Below are 14,265 nucleotides of genomic sequence, written 5' to 3' on the forward strand. Positions count from 1 at the left end.
GGGGCTGACATATATAGAATTAGCACATATTTCTTATGTAATCTAAATTTCCATATTGATATATACTTTAAATCTATGCAATTTCATTTTTTAAAACAAAATAATAATCTTATATATAAGGGTGTAAACGACTCGAGTTGAGTATAAGCCGCCCTCAGCTTGAGCTTAAGTTTAAGCTTTATTAATTTTATCAAATTCAAACCCGAGCTCGGGTTTAAATCTACGTGTTTGAGCTTGCTCACGAGCCGACTTATTTATTCTTAAAGAGACAAAATAATATTAATTTAAGATAGTATTATAATAAAGTGATAAATACAATGAGAAATAGAAGAAAAATAATAAGAAATCTCATGATATAAAATACAAAATTTGAAGTAAATATATTATGAGTATATTATATATTAATATTTTTTAAGACAAGTTAGACTCACGAGCTAACGAGTCTAGTCAGAGCTAGCTTGAGCTTGGTTTGTTCGCTCATCGAACTCAGCTCATGAGCCAATTCTCACTTACACCAAATTGGGTAAGAATAGAAATTTTTTTTTGTTATTAAATTTATTTTAATATGAATGTAATGACGTAGTTGATTTGTTAGTCATATATTATATTAATGTCAAAATAAATTAATAACAAAATGTTTATTATAATTATATTTAGATTTGGTTACAATTTTATTATTATTATTATTATTATTTGGCCAATGATTATGGCCCAATTTTGACTCTAATTAAAACTAATATGATTAACTCAATCAACAACACACTTAACTTGGATTGAGATCAGTTGGATTGCGATGGGATTCAAATTGTGATGTAATATTCCCAACTAAATTTATATATATAATCTCAAAATTTTAGTTCATTTTCACCACATTAGCATATATTAATACATGTAGCCCATTCTTTTGACTTATAAGAAGTGTGAGCATTCATGCACATTGTCTTGTAAGTGTGAGCTTTGAAGCACATTGTCTTGTAAGTGGAGAGTGTCCTCTAGTGAATTGGAGATTTGAAATTTGGATGTCATATGAATAGTTTCATAGTGTACACGAGATTCATCAATTAATCATTTAATTCTAACAGCAAAGGCTAAGATTTACGGGTCTATTTGGGGCAGCTGCAGATTATAAAAAAATAACTGTGAAACTATTGAAAAATAATCTGATGTTCAAAAAGTTGTGGTGATCATCACGATTTTTTTTAAAAAAAAAGTCAAACCCTAGCTAGAAAGCTACCACCACACCTAGTCAGGACCGGTGAGAAAACACAGATTTCAGTGACACTTTACCCAAACAGATAAAACAGTGGTGTGGTGTCGTACTGCCACTCAAAATGGATCCGTAGTCTATATTTTATTTTTAATGATAGATCTAAATTACTTTGAGTCATCACATGTTAATAATTCTCTCTATAAGAAATAGTGTTTGATATTTATTACTTCAAGAATTGCTAAAATTTTAATTCTTTGTGTGATAATCCAATGTTGCATGTCTATATATAAAGGCCTCCTTCATTATAATCTTTTAATTATACTACAAGGTTCATTACCAGCTCAGAAAATATGGAAAGAGTGTACAAAACTGATAGTAATTTCTAAAGCTAATTGAAGGACCAATGGGAGTCCAAAGATAGCAAATTTACAAACAAATTTAGCATTGAATTGGTCAAACTACATAATTAGATCAGCATAGTTCAGTCCAATTGGTTCTGCCTATCCTTCTCTTTGTTCTGATGCAAAGTGGATTTAGGTGAGTTGATCGCCATTGCTTCCTTTCCTATGAAATGCATGACTTGGATTGTACAAACCTTGTTTGCACAAATGCATACTTCCCCAAAGTCATACTTAAATATGTTATATATGACAATTCATACATATGATTTAATAGCCATTGAAGAAACTAATCATTGATGTTTAAACTTGCAAGTTTTTTAATCTCAATGTTGATTTAATAGTGTCGGACTTTTTTGACGTTATTGCGTCGATTTAGTGTCGGCTTGTATTGTTGGTTGATGGTAGATTTTAGCGTCGGAATTTTTCTACACTAACCTATAAGAAACAAAAAAAAAAAAAGCAACAAAACAATTAGATTTCCATTTACAAGTACATAACAAGCACAATCAACATAATATGATATTTTTCTATCATCACAACTCAAAAAAGAAATCTCCAACACACACATAATGATACCAAATCTGCTTAAACATAAATAGATTAAAGTGATCACAATACAAGAAACTGAAAGTTCATACTATACAATAATGAAAAAAAACATAAAATCAGCCCCTATGCTAACGAACATGATCAAACAAAGAAAAAAACCTAATCTTCATCCTCATCATCATCCTACTCCTCTTCATCCTCGACCAGACGCATGTGTTGCTTGCTCAGCAGATCAAAACTCTCCATCAGGCATGCTAGGCTATCTGCAACGAGTTGTTGGCCACATGTCGAGGGTCTTTATTCATCATTATCCACGCCTGACAAGCTCTTCATGTTGAGCCTGTAATGAGCTAGGGCCACCTACAACTGCTTAGGAACATTCGACCTCAAACACTATCATCTTTGCTCTGAGGTCGTACACTCTCTGCTTCTTCTTCCCTTTCGCATGTGTTCATAATTCAAAATCAAACTGCGTAGTGAGTGGTAAACTAGCTACCACTGCTAACGGATGGTGAGATCTAGCTAGTCATCTCCCGCTGTCTCACCTGAAGCTGCGCATGCTCCTCCTGCATAAAAAAATTCAAAATATTATTTGGCATTTTAAGCATTAATTGACATATTAATAGAATCAATCTTTTAAAAATTACATTAACACGATGAGAGTAGTCGAATACCCACTGTTGTGTGCCCACGCGTCGATGCGTAAGGACCTGCAAATCTGCGATAGATGACTCTCTGTAAAGCTCCTTGGTGTGTTTACATGATCAAATAAATACAAGAGTCATATAATTACATAAATTTGCAAGCTTTTGAATTTTGACATAATCTTACTAGCCTTTGAAGTGTTCCGTGTGGGAGGATCGAACCTCCAACGTGAAGTGTGACCCCTCTGGCTCCCTCCGTCTTTTTTTTAGAAGTATAGGTTAGACAGACAGATATGCTACTACAAAACCCCTCACTCATACCTTATCCAGTAAATCTGACCTGGTTGAGTCCTTTTTGTGGGTAGTCAGTTTCAGTTAGCTAGCCACCCCTTGGCCATACCCTATCTAGTAAATCTGGCCTGATCGAGTCCTGAGGAAGACAAGAGTCTTAGAGCTTTCTTTCCTGATCAGTTTGTTATGGCTAGCCCTCAGATAAGATGTGAGCCCTCGTATGTTCCTACCAAACCTAGCCACCGTGTTTACCTCTTAAGTCCGTATGGGAACTATTGCATCCCTCCCTAGTGTGATCAAGCTCTATATATTTTGATTGGCTCACAGGATTGGATGTGAATCCTAGCATTTTCTTCTTGACGTAGCCATCGCCTCAGTCATACCCTATCCCATGTCCATGTTGATTCCTTTGTTTATTTTCTCCTTAGGATGGTGTTCCAACCACCAAGGAAGATTTTAGGATGCTTCCAACAAGTACATTGTGCCTCAATGACACAACACACTTGTTGGGGCTCCTTTGTTGGCATCACTTTTGGATGTCATATATGTTTGTGTCTACTTGAGAGCTACAGGATTGTTTACAGCTTCTCATAGCCTGGAACATCCGTTCAGACAATTTGGTATGCTCCTCAAGTACAGAACTGTGGTAAATCTCAAATTAGCCCTATCCGGGAGAATTCACTGTGGGGTGATGTTAATTCCAACACGAGACATGTTTAACATCTATCTTGGTATTTAGAGGTCATACCCCGCCTATTCAAAGCCTCTGGTGGCCAACGTGATTCATCAAACTCTCCCATACACATTTGGAAAAAAATTGGATTTTGGACCTATCTACCCGCGGGTCCGGGATGCCTGTTGGCACTAAAATCCCCAATGGGAGACCAAAGGTGGCAAATTTACAATAAAAAATTGTTCTTATTACGGTAATCGCAAAAATAATAAAGTTGAAAGATTAGGGAATACAATTGAGCATTAAATTGGTCAAATTATACAAAATTAGATCAACATAGTCCAGTCCAATTGGTTCTGCCTATCCTTCTTCTTGCTCTTATGCAAAGTGGATTTAGGTGAAGTTGATCGCCATTGCTTCCTTTCCTATCAAGACCTCACCACACATTGTCCAAATTTCCTTTGAAATGCATTGGCATGGCTTGGATTGTACAAAGTTTGTTTGCACAAATCCATGCTTCCCCAAGCTCATACTTAAATAGTTTGTTATATGACAATTCAATACGTATGATTTATTAGCCATTAAGGAAACTAATCATTGAAGTTTAACCGTGCAAGTTCTTTAATCTCAATGCTGATTTTGCCATATTAAACCCATCATAAATGTGATCTTAGATGGTTCATGCAATCAATAAATAAATTTAAAATCAAGATTTTTTTTTTATTTTGAAATTGGTATTTTAACTTTTTTTTTTTTTAAATTCTAAGTAATGGGTATAATTTATTTTGGAGTATACTTTGTTTCTTAAATTTCTATAAATATGCATTCAATCCTCGCTACAGAAAAAAGCCCAATTAGCGTTGGACATTTCTTACGTTAATTGGGTTGTTTTCAGAGGCAAATTCAGGTTAGCATCGGAATAGCTTTGGTTTCTTTCTGACGTTAAAATGAGCATCAATAATTTATTTTGTGTCCACATCAGCGTCATACTTTAATTTGTGTTTGCATTAGTGTCGAATACAACCATCACTAAAAAATACTGCCAAACATGTTAGTGATGTTAGTGAGGCTGGCGTAACAACGCAATAGGGTAAAACAAGTCTAACGTTGATCAGTGTCGAACAAGGCCGACGTTAATTAGTGTCGACCATATTCGACGTTGGTCAGCGTCGGACTTTTTTGACGCTATTGCATCGTTTTAGCGGCGGCTTGTATCATTAGCTAATCGTAGCTTTTAGCATCGGAATTTTCTGACGCTAACCTGTAAGAAACATAAAAAATATAATAAAACAATTAGATTTTCACATACATGAATATGACAAACACAATCAACATAATATGATATTTTTCTATCATCACAACTCATAAGAGAGATATCCAGCATATACAGAATGATATCAAATCAGATTAAATATAAACAGATTAAAGTGCCTAGAATTTACAAGACACCAAACTAAAAATTCGTACTATACAACAATGAAAAAAAAAACATAAAGTCAGCCCCTAAGTTTGGGAAAATTATCAAACACAGAAAAAAACCTAATTTTCATCCTCATCAACATGCTGCTCCTCCTCATCCTCGACCGAACACATGTGTCACTTGCTCTGGCAATCAAAACTCTCTAACAGGCGTGTTAGGCTTTCTGCAAAGAACAGCTGGCCTTCACACACCAGTCGGAGCTCTTTATTTATTATTGTCACACGTCTAACAAGCTCCTCATGTTGAGCCTGTAATGAGTTAGGGCCACCCACCACTGCTTTGGAAGGCTCGACCTCAAACACCATCCTCTTTTCTCTGAGGTCGTACACTCTTCCCTTCTTCTTCTCAGTCGACTGTGTACACAACTTAAAATTGGACTCCGCAGTGGCAGGCTAGCTACCGCTACTAACGAACGGTGAGATCTAGCGAGTCATCTCCCTCTGTCTCATCTGGACCATCTCGTGCTCCTCCTGCTTAACAACATTTAAACATTATTTGGCATTTTAAGCATTAATTGACATGTTGATAGAATTAAAATTTTTAAATTTACAATGACACGGTGAGAGTGGTTGGATACACGCTATTATGTGCCGCGCGTCGATGTGTAAGGACGTGCAACTCTGCAATGGATGGCTCTCTATCAAGTTCCTTGACCTGAATACACAATCAGATAAATACATGAGTCACATATTTAGATAAATCTGTAAACTTTTACATTTTGACATAATGGTTCCAGCCTTTGATAGTGCTCGGTGTGGGGGATTGAACATTCAACATGGAGTGCAACCCCTCTGGCTCCCTCCGCCGTCGTTTCGGAGCATAGGTCAGACAAGCCGATATCCTATTATTGAACCCCTCAATCATAACATGTCCAATAAATCTGGCATGGCTGAGTCATTTTTGTGGTTAGTTAGTTTCAGTTGGCTAGCCACCCCTCGATCATACCCCATCCAATAAATCTAGCATGGCTATGTCCTAGTGCTTTCTTTCCTAATTAGCTTGTTTTGGCTAGCCCACGGATAGGATGTGAGCCCTCGTGGGTTCTTACTTGACTAACCACCCTTTTCCCTTTTGGGTCGGATATGAGACCTAGTGCATCCCTCCCTACTATATTCAAGCTCTACATATTTTGATTGGCTCTCGGGATTGGATGTGAATCCCAACGTTTTCCTTCCTAGCATAACCATCACCTCAGTCATACTCTGTCTAATAATCCTGTCCTGGCTGAGTCTTTGTTTATTTTTTCCTTGGGATGACTCTCCAACCACCAAGGAAGATTTTAAGATGCTTCCTACAAGTGCATTGTGCCTCGACGACACAAACATACATGTTGGGGGTCCTTATTTGGCATCATATTTGGATGTGATATATTTTGGAGTCTGCTTGAGTGCTAAATGAATGTTTATAGCTTCTAGTAGTCTAGGACATCAATCTGGACCATTTGGTATGTGCCTCATGTACGAAACTAGGGTCGATCTCAATTTATCCCTACCATGGAGAATTCACCATGGGGTGGTGTTAATTCCAAAAAGGGAAACATTTAAAGTCTATCTTAGTGTTTAAAAGTCATACCTCACATATTCGAAGCCTCTGGTGGCCAACGGGAGTCTTCAAACTCTCTCACACACATTTTGGCAAAAAAAATGTGTATTTCAGAACCATCTACACGAAGGGGTCCGGGAACGTCTGTCTGGACTAAAATCTACAAATTAAAACCTCTAAAATGTTTATTTTTGAGTTACAAAGGCATATTTTAATGATACGTAGTTTACCGTAGCTTCCGGATCAGTGAAAACCTTTCTTCGGTCATTCAGGTGCAAAATTGAGTTTCGGACCGCTCAGGCCGTACATAGCACCAAACAACGATTTTCATCCTATACACTACACCCCCGATGTCCACTCCAATGTGAGAGAACCTATTTCCACTCCTGAAAAGACTCTAGTAGTCGAGAAATCCATAAAAAAATCACCTGTGCGAATCTGCGCGCACATGAGAGCGAAAAAAACACAAAGAAGCAAACCCCTTTGAGAGGCTTGGGCACTCAAGCACCCAAAATGGGTGCAGAAGCACCCAACACACTGTTTGGCACCCTCTAAAGGTGCTAAATTGCCTATGGGCTTTCAAGCACCCATGTTGAATAACTCGAGAAGCCTGTCTTAATACCTCATAAGCGCAGTGTAACCATATTTAGGTCATACAATTAATGTTGCACCTAGCTCCCTTTTCATAGTTTTTTTATTGTCTATTAAAAACCTCTAGTTTATAAGAGTTTATGCCAACAAACAATTAAAAGCATGGGAAATCTAAGTTTCATTCTATTTAATTCATAAACTTCTTAAAACTTAGGATTTGGCATACAATATATCATAGTAATCACATGTTGTCTTCCCATCACCTTTCTCAATGGGCGTTGTCCATGGGATCCATATGAAGAAGGTAGCCTAAAAGGACAAGCAAAATGACAACATGCCTCCACTTTTTGGAATATTTATTACATTATCCTTAGACCGTTCGTGTTTTATTTATCTATTTAAATTTTTTTCTGTCCAATGAATTGTCATTTGGCACGAATAAAGAAAATATTAGATCCGTTTGGGGCAGCTTATCTGGTGCGGTGGCGTTTTGAAAACGCACATGGACTGTTTTGGTAAAATGTGTTTTGACAGCTTATGCCTTCTCAAAACGCTGAAAACAACGTTTCACACCTGATTGCAGCTTGCTTGCAGAGATATGGTTTTTCGAAAAAAAATAAAAATTTGTAATAGCCACCACACCTAGCTTATCAACATATTGTTTTTAATTAGCTTATTAACAGATTATTCAATAAGCTGTAGCTGCCCCAAACATACTCTATAATCATGCCTTCATATATCGCATGACAATCCAATCGAACCGTCGTCCGAACGTTCGATCGCCGCATAACATTTGCTTGCATGATAAGAACGACATAATACTTTTTTTTTTCTTTTTTTTTACATTGTTTTATTTGACTAATTCAGGTCAACCTGGAGTGGCATTCTTGTAAATAAGTATAACTCCAAACTTCATCTTATAAGTACCTCAATAATTAATACATCCGTTGCTTGACGTGCGGCATCAACAGTGCCCAAACGGCAAAGAGACCTTTTTGCAGGTGACGACAAAGTTGCGTGGGCCCCACCACGACCATCTCTGTTTCCGTCCGGCCGGTTAAAAAAATAGATATATATATATATATATATATTATTTTTTACGTATATAGAAAAATCATGATATAGATATTAAATACATGTACCAATTCATTTAAATATTTTTATTTTTTCTATAGATTATGATGAAGTTTGATTAATAAAAAAATATTTGAATTTTTAGATGTTATATATTGCAATTGAAGAAGGCTCTTAAAGAGAAATATAATGGTAGCTTCGCAAAATTATTTTCTTTCAAGTGGATCAAAATTTTATTCATCAGTAAGCGGTTATTTGTTGTGGTATATATAATCGATGACGAAGCGAAAAATAGAACGAGAAAATTCACACTAAAAACAGTAACACAGCAGAACACACAGATTTACGTGGTTCGGCAAAGTGCATACGTCCGCGGAGTTGCAGAAGATTTTATTATTTGAGGAATTTACACCAGTCGATCGTCTCGACTTATAAGAGGGATCTTTCACTTCGTTGTTCTCTCTTCTTCTCTCTCTACTCCGAGATAAATCGAATAAGATAGACTTACAAGAGAAATAAACTCAATTTCTCTTCTACCACAAGCCACCAAGAAGAAGCCAAGGGAGAACAAGCTTCTTCTTCATATTTCTTCCTTCTGATGCAAGGAACTACTGCTTGCACTTCTCTTCCTCTGTCCTGAGGAAGCACGAAGAACAACTCAAAAAGACCGTGCAAAATCTAAAGGAGAGCCCTACAATACCTCGCAATCCCTTTTTCCTCTTCTGTTCGCAACTTAAAACAAACGAAGAGAGACTTTACTTCGCGGAAACAAGGAAGGCTGGAAGGGTTCGCGATATCGCGACAAAGGAGCGGGAGACACGACAAGGTTGGCACCGATTCGCGAAACGGGAAAGGAGCAGAAGCGGGAAGGTAGGAGCGGGACCTGGGGTCGTGAACCGGGCTCCATCCAAAAATTTTCCCACTTGGAGACCGGTAGATAGACATCAATATCTCCTTCCTCAAATTGATATCCTCCACTGGCTGCATCGTCTTTTTCTTCAAATATGAATCCTCCAGCTCTGCAACTCAAAATCATCTGTCTTCACTCCAAAAGACCAACTGAAGTTGTGCACAACTTCAATTTCTCAAAAGTAACACCCTCAGTCAACATATCAGCAGGGTCCAAATAGCCTTGCACATCCAAGCATCCAAGCTATTTTCTAGGTTACTCTTGTCTCTGCTTACAACTCTCACTGCATGGGCAATATCTTGCCTCTATTGAATGTTTTTTCCAAAAAGTCTAGCCTTGTACATCTTGCTGCCATCAAAATCATTTTTCACCTGATACACCCACTTGTTGTGTAATGCATTCTTCCCTGATGGAAGTCCTGTCAGGTCTCACTTGCTCAAACTTTCATCTTGCAAGATTTCTTTATAGTTTTATGGTTCTCAACCATCTGTCTGTGGAATAATAGGAATGGGTGCCCCGGACCCACTCTCTACCGCATTCAACACTTCTCCATCTGCCAGATATATTTTCTCAAAGTCACCTGCAACATTATTTCGCATCAATTCTTGATGGAATGTTGTATGAAAAGAAGCCCCTAAATCCAATATCCCTTTATCAACAGAACTATGAACTGTCAGTAACAGTGCATCCTATACTTCTTCAGATACCACATTTGTGCAATCATTCTCCATCTTCTTTGCATTTCTGCAATTTCTTCTTTATGTGGCTAGACTTACCACAATTTCAGCAGGTTGTCTACTGACCAGACTTTAATTTTGATCTCCTTTTATTTGAGTTCCTGTCCTACCATCTTCTGCTAAAATCAACATTCAATGTCAAACTTGAACCTAAGATCTCTCTAGAATCTTTCCTGCGCACCTCCTCAGCCAAAATTAAATCACGAATATCATCACATTTCAGTTTAGATTTACCTGTAGCAGTTTAGATTTACCTGTAGTTTTACCTGTAGAACTGCTAACTGCTAACTGCTATCCTCATGGCTTCCCAACTATTTGATAATCAAGCCAACAATATCAGCGCACGTATCATCATCAAAATGAATTTCAGCAGACAAAAATTAATTTGTGATAGTATTGAAATCATTCATGTGTTGAGCAACAAAAACACATTTTGCCATCTTCAAATTGAATAACTTTTTCATCAAGTACACATTATTTTTCGCCGATGGCTTTCATATATACATGATAAGACTGACATGAGATCAACAGTTGTTCTCTTCTTGACGATGTTGTGTGCAACGGACCTCGATAGGGTCAATCGAATAACCCTCAGAATTTGTCGATCCAACAATTTCCATTCAGCCTTATCCATCCTTTCAGGTCTTTTCTCCAATAATGGAAGATGAAGTTTCTTCTCATAGAGGTAGTCATCTATCTGCATCCTCCAATAACCAAAATCTGTGTCATCAAATTTCTCGATCTCTGAAACATTCACTTCATATGCAACCATCATTCTTCCTCAAATACGAATAAAGCTTTGATACCAGTTGTTGTGGTGTGTGTGTGTGTCTGTGTGTGTATATATATATATATTTGAACCACGTAAATTTGTGTGTTCCGTTGTGTTACAGTTTTATGGTGTGAATTTTCTCGTTCTATTTTTCGCTTTGTCGTCAATCGTTATATATAATATTTTTTGAACCACGTAAATTTGTGTGTTCCGTTGTGTTACAGTTTTATGGTGTGAATTTTCTCGTTCTATTTTTCGCTTTGTCGTCAATCGTTCTATTATATATAACGATTGACGACAAAGCGAAAAATAGAACGAGAAAATTCACACCATAAAACTGTAACACAACGGAACACACAAATTTACGTGGTTCAAAAAATTCCCTTCGTCCACGGAGTTACAGAGGATTTTACTATTTGAGGAATTTACATCAGTCAATCGTCTCGACTTACAAGAGGGATCTCTTACTTCGTTGCTCTCTCTTCTTCTCTCTTTACACTGAGATACACCGAAGAAGATAAATTTACAAGAGAAATAAACTCAATTTCTCTTCTGCCACAAGCCACTAAGAAGAAGCCAAGGGAGAACAATCTTCTTCTTCTTTCTTCTTCCTTTTGCTGCAAGGAACTACTGATTACACTTCTCTTCCTCTGTCCCTAGGAAGCCCGAAGAAGAACACAAAAAGGCCGTGCAAAATCTCAAGGAGAGCCCTACAATACCTCACAATCCTTTTTTCCTCTTCTGTTCGTGACTTAAAACAAGTGAAGAGATGCTTCGCTTCGCAGAAGCAGAAAAAACGGGAACGAAGAGGGAGGCGCGACAAGATTGGCGCCGATTCGCGAAACGAGAAAGGAGCAGAAGCAGGAAGACGGGAGTGGGAGTGGGAGTTGGGGTCATGAATCGGGCTTCATCCAACACCATTTGCTTTGTTGGAAAAAAATATAGAGTTATATTATATATATATATATATATATATATATAGACACACAGACATAGATATGAACACAAGCATACTCTAATATTACATAAATGATTTTAAAGCTATAGATATTTAATACAGATATATAAAAATTCATTTAAATATCTTTATTTTTTTTGATGAATTTTAGATTGAGGTTTGATTGATGAAAAATGATTTGAATTTTTAGATGTTATATATTACAATTTTAACAAATTCTTAATGAGAAAAACTATAGTGGCACCACAAAGATATTAATTTTATGTGTTTGGTTTAAAGTAAATAAGTTTAATGTAAAACCCAATTGCAAGGTGACGAACATTGACAAAATAACTCAACTAAACTTTCTCCATCAATAGAAACAAGATAACATCATCCATGAAGCAAGGTAAAGTAGCAAGACCACACATCCTATAAAATGTGATAAAACTTAAAACTCACTAATCACTAATAGCATCAACATCAACGGTAGGTTCTTCATGCTCTGTACTGGTAAGAGAGTAAACTCGAGGTCAAACTGGCTGTCCTGATTGAATTTGGGTAGGAGTTAAAGCTGTTGATTCTATTCTTCTCTGCCCACCTCCAGTCTTTTATGAAGGAGCTCCAATTGATTTTTGTTCTTCTCATGTTTTTTTGGTTAAGTGAAAGGCAGCATTTGGCTACATGACGAGGTTCGTGGCACCAGTAGTATGTATGTGATCCCATCAATCATTCATATTTATGTTGTTTTCCACATTTGACACAAGTGACTATGGTTACGAGAAGTGCCACCACTGGATCTATCAGAACTAAATTTGGGCTTCCTCACATTGAAATCTTCTGATTGATCCAAAAACACGCTCTTCCTCTTATGTATCTCTGTACGTTTTTGAATAAGCTAAAAATCAATCTATACAAGTCTAGCCTGCTCCACTAACACTTAATAATCATTGATCCCCAAAAGCATCAACGGTTGTCTGATTGAATCCTTTAATCCCAAGAGAACTCTGTAACTCTTCTTATATGTAGTAGCTATCAGTTGTGGAGCTTTTCTTGATAATGTAGTTAACTCTGCTTCATACTGCATAACTGCTTCTCTCCTTGCACCAAGTTGATGAACTTTTCTTACATTTGTCTTCAAGCGAATAAGGGTACAAACTACTCTTTAAAAAGTTCAACAAAATCTTACCAACTTATCATCATGTTGGGAATGTCCCCTAACTTGTCCAAACACTATCTATGTCACCACCTTTCGGCTTCTCCAGCCAGCACAAATGAAGCTAAATATATTCTTTTTTCGTGATGGCACACCATGTTATCTAATATCTTTTCTATCTTAATTAATCAGTTCTCCGCTTCAATTAGATCACCAGTTCCCTTTATTAAAGGTGGATGTTGATCTTGAAATATTTTCAAGTACTCATCCGCCATAACTATATCACTTCCAACATGTTGTGATCCGACCTCCTGAATTAGTCGAGTCATCGTCGCCATCATCTAGGTCAAAACATTTATATTAACATTAACAACAGGCGATACTTATTCATTTTCTACCATTTTTCTCTCTTGAATCTCTGGTGCATCCATTTACTTGAATTAAAATAATTATTTAATTAGTGTTAATTTATATTTTAAGTTTTATTATTGTTAAAGCTTTCTTGTAATTACCCTATTGGCTCTTCATCAAGATGGTATTGATTAATCCTAAACCTTGCTCTGATAAAACTTTTGTCACGGCTCGGCTCAAACTTAAACATGACGGGTACAGACGGTCGGACAGTGAAAACATTAAATTTATTCTATAATTAACATTTTAATATATATGAAAGAGTCGCTATGAAAATGAATAAAAGTAAAATAGTTAAAATTTACCACATTTCTGGTTGTTCACATCTTCAAATTCGTGCTGTTAAAATGCCTAGTTGAATGAGTTGAAGCGGACTTACACGAGAAAATGTTAGGTGCGGCGGATCACAAATCCGAAGACTAATCCTAATGAGACCACACCACCATGTATCGCATGGCGGCACCGCATTGCGTGAATGCTGAGGAGATAAAATTCAAAGAACGTGTCTTCTGTAAAGTGAGACAACGTGAGAAAGTACTTGATTGACAATGATATATATTATTAAAAATATGAATATTGAACTTTTCTTCTGTTTGATATATATATATATATATATATAATTAAAAAATATGAATATACTTGTAACGCAGCATACTTCCAATGAGATATATAATTTTAAAAGGGACTAGAGTTCGTAGTTTATCTATAATATCATATCTAATTTTTATATTTAAATAAATTTCAATTTAGTTGAATGAGCTAAACCTAAGCCACCAGCACATGTATTTTTCTTATTAATCTTATATATACATATTTAAAAATGTGGTATTTTGAAATACCGCTCTTTAAATGTGTTAGTTGTCCCCGTAGAGATCGAACGCGGGTCA

Source organism: Phalaenopsis equestris, unplaced genomic scaffold (genome assembly GCF_001263595.1).
Source record: "Phalaenopsis equestris unplaced genomic scaffold, ASM126359v1 Scaffold000343, whole genome shotgun sequence".
NCBI classification, from domain to species: Eukaryota; Viridiplantae; Streptophyta; class Magnoliopsida; order Asparagales; family Orchidaceae; genus Phalaenopsis; species Phalaenopsis equestris.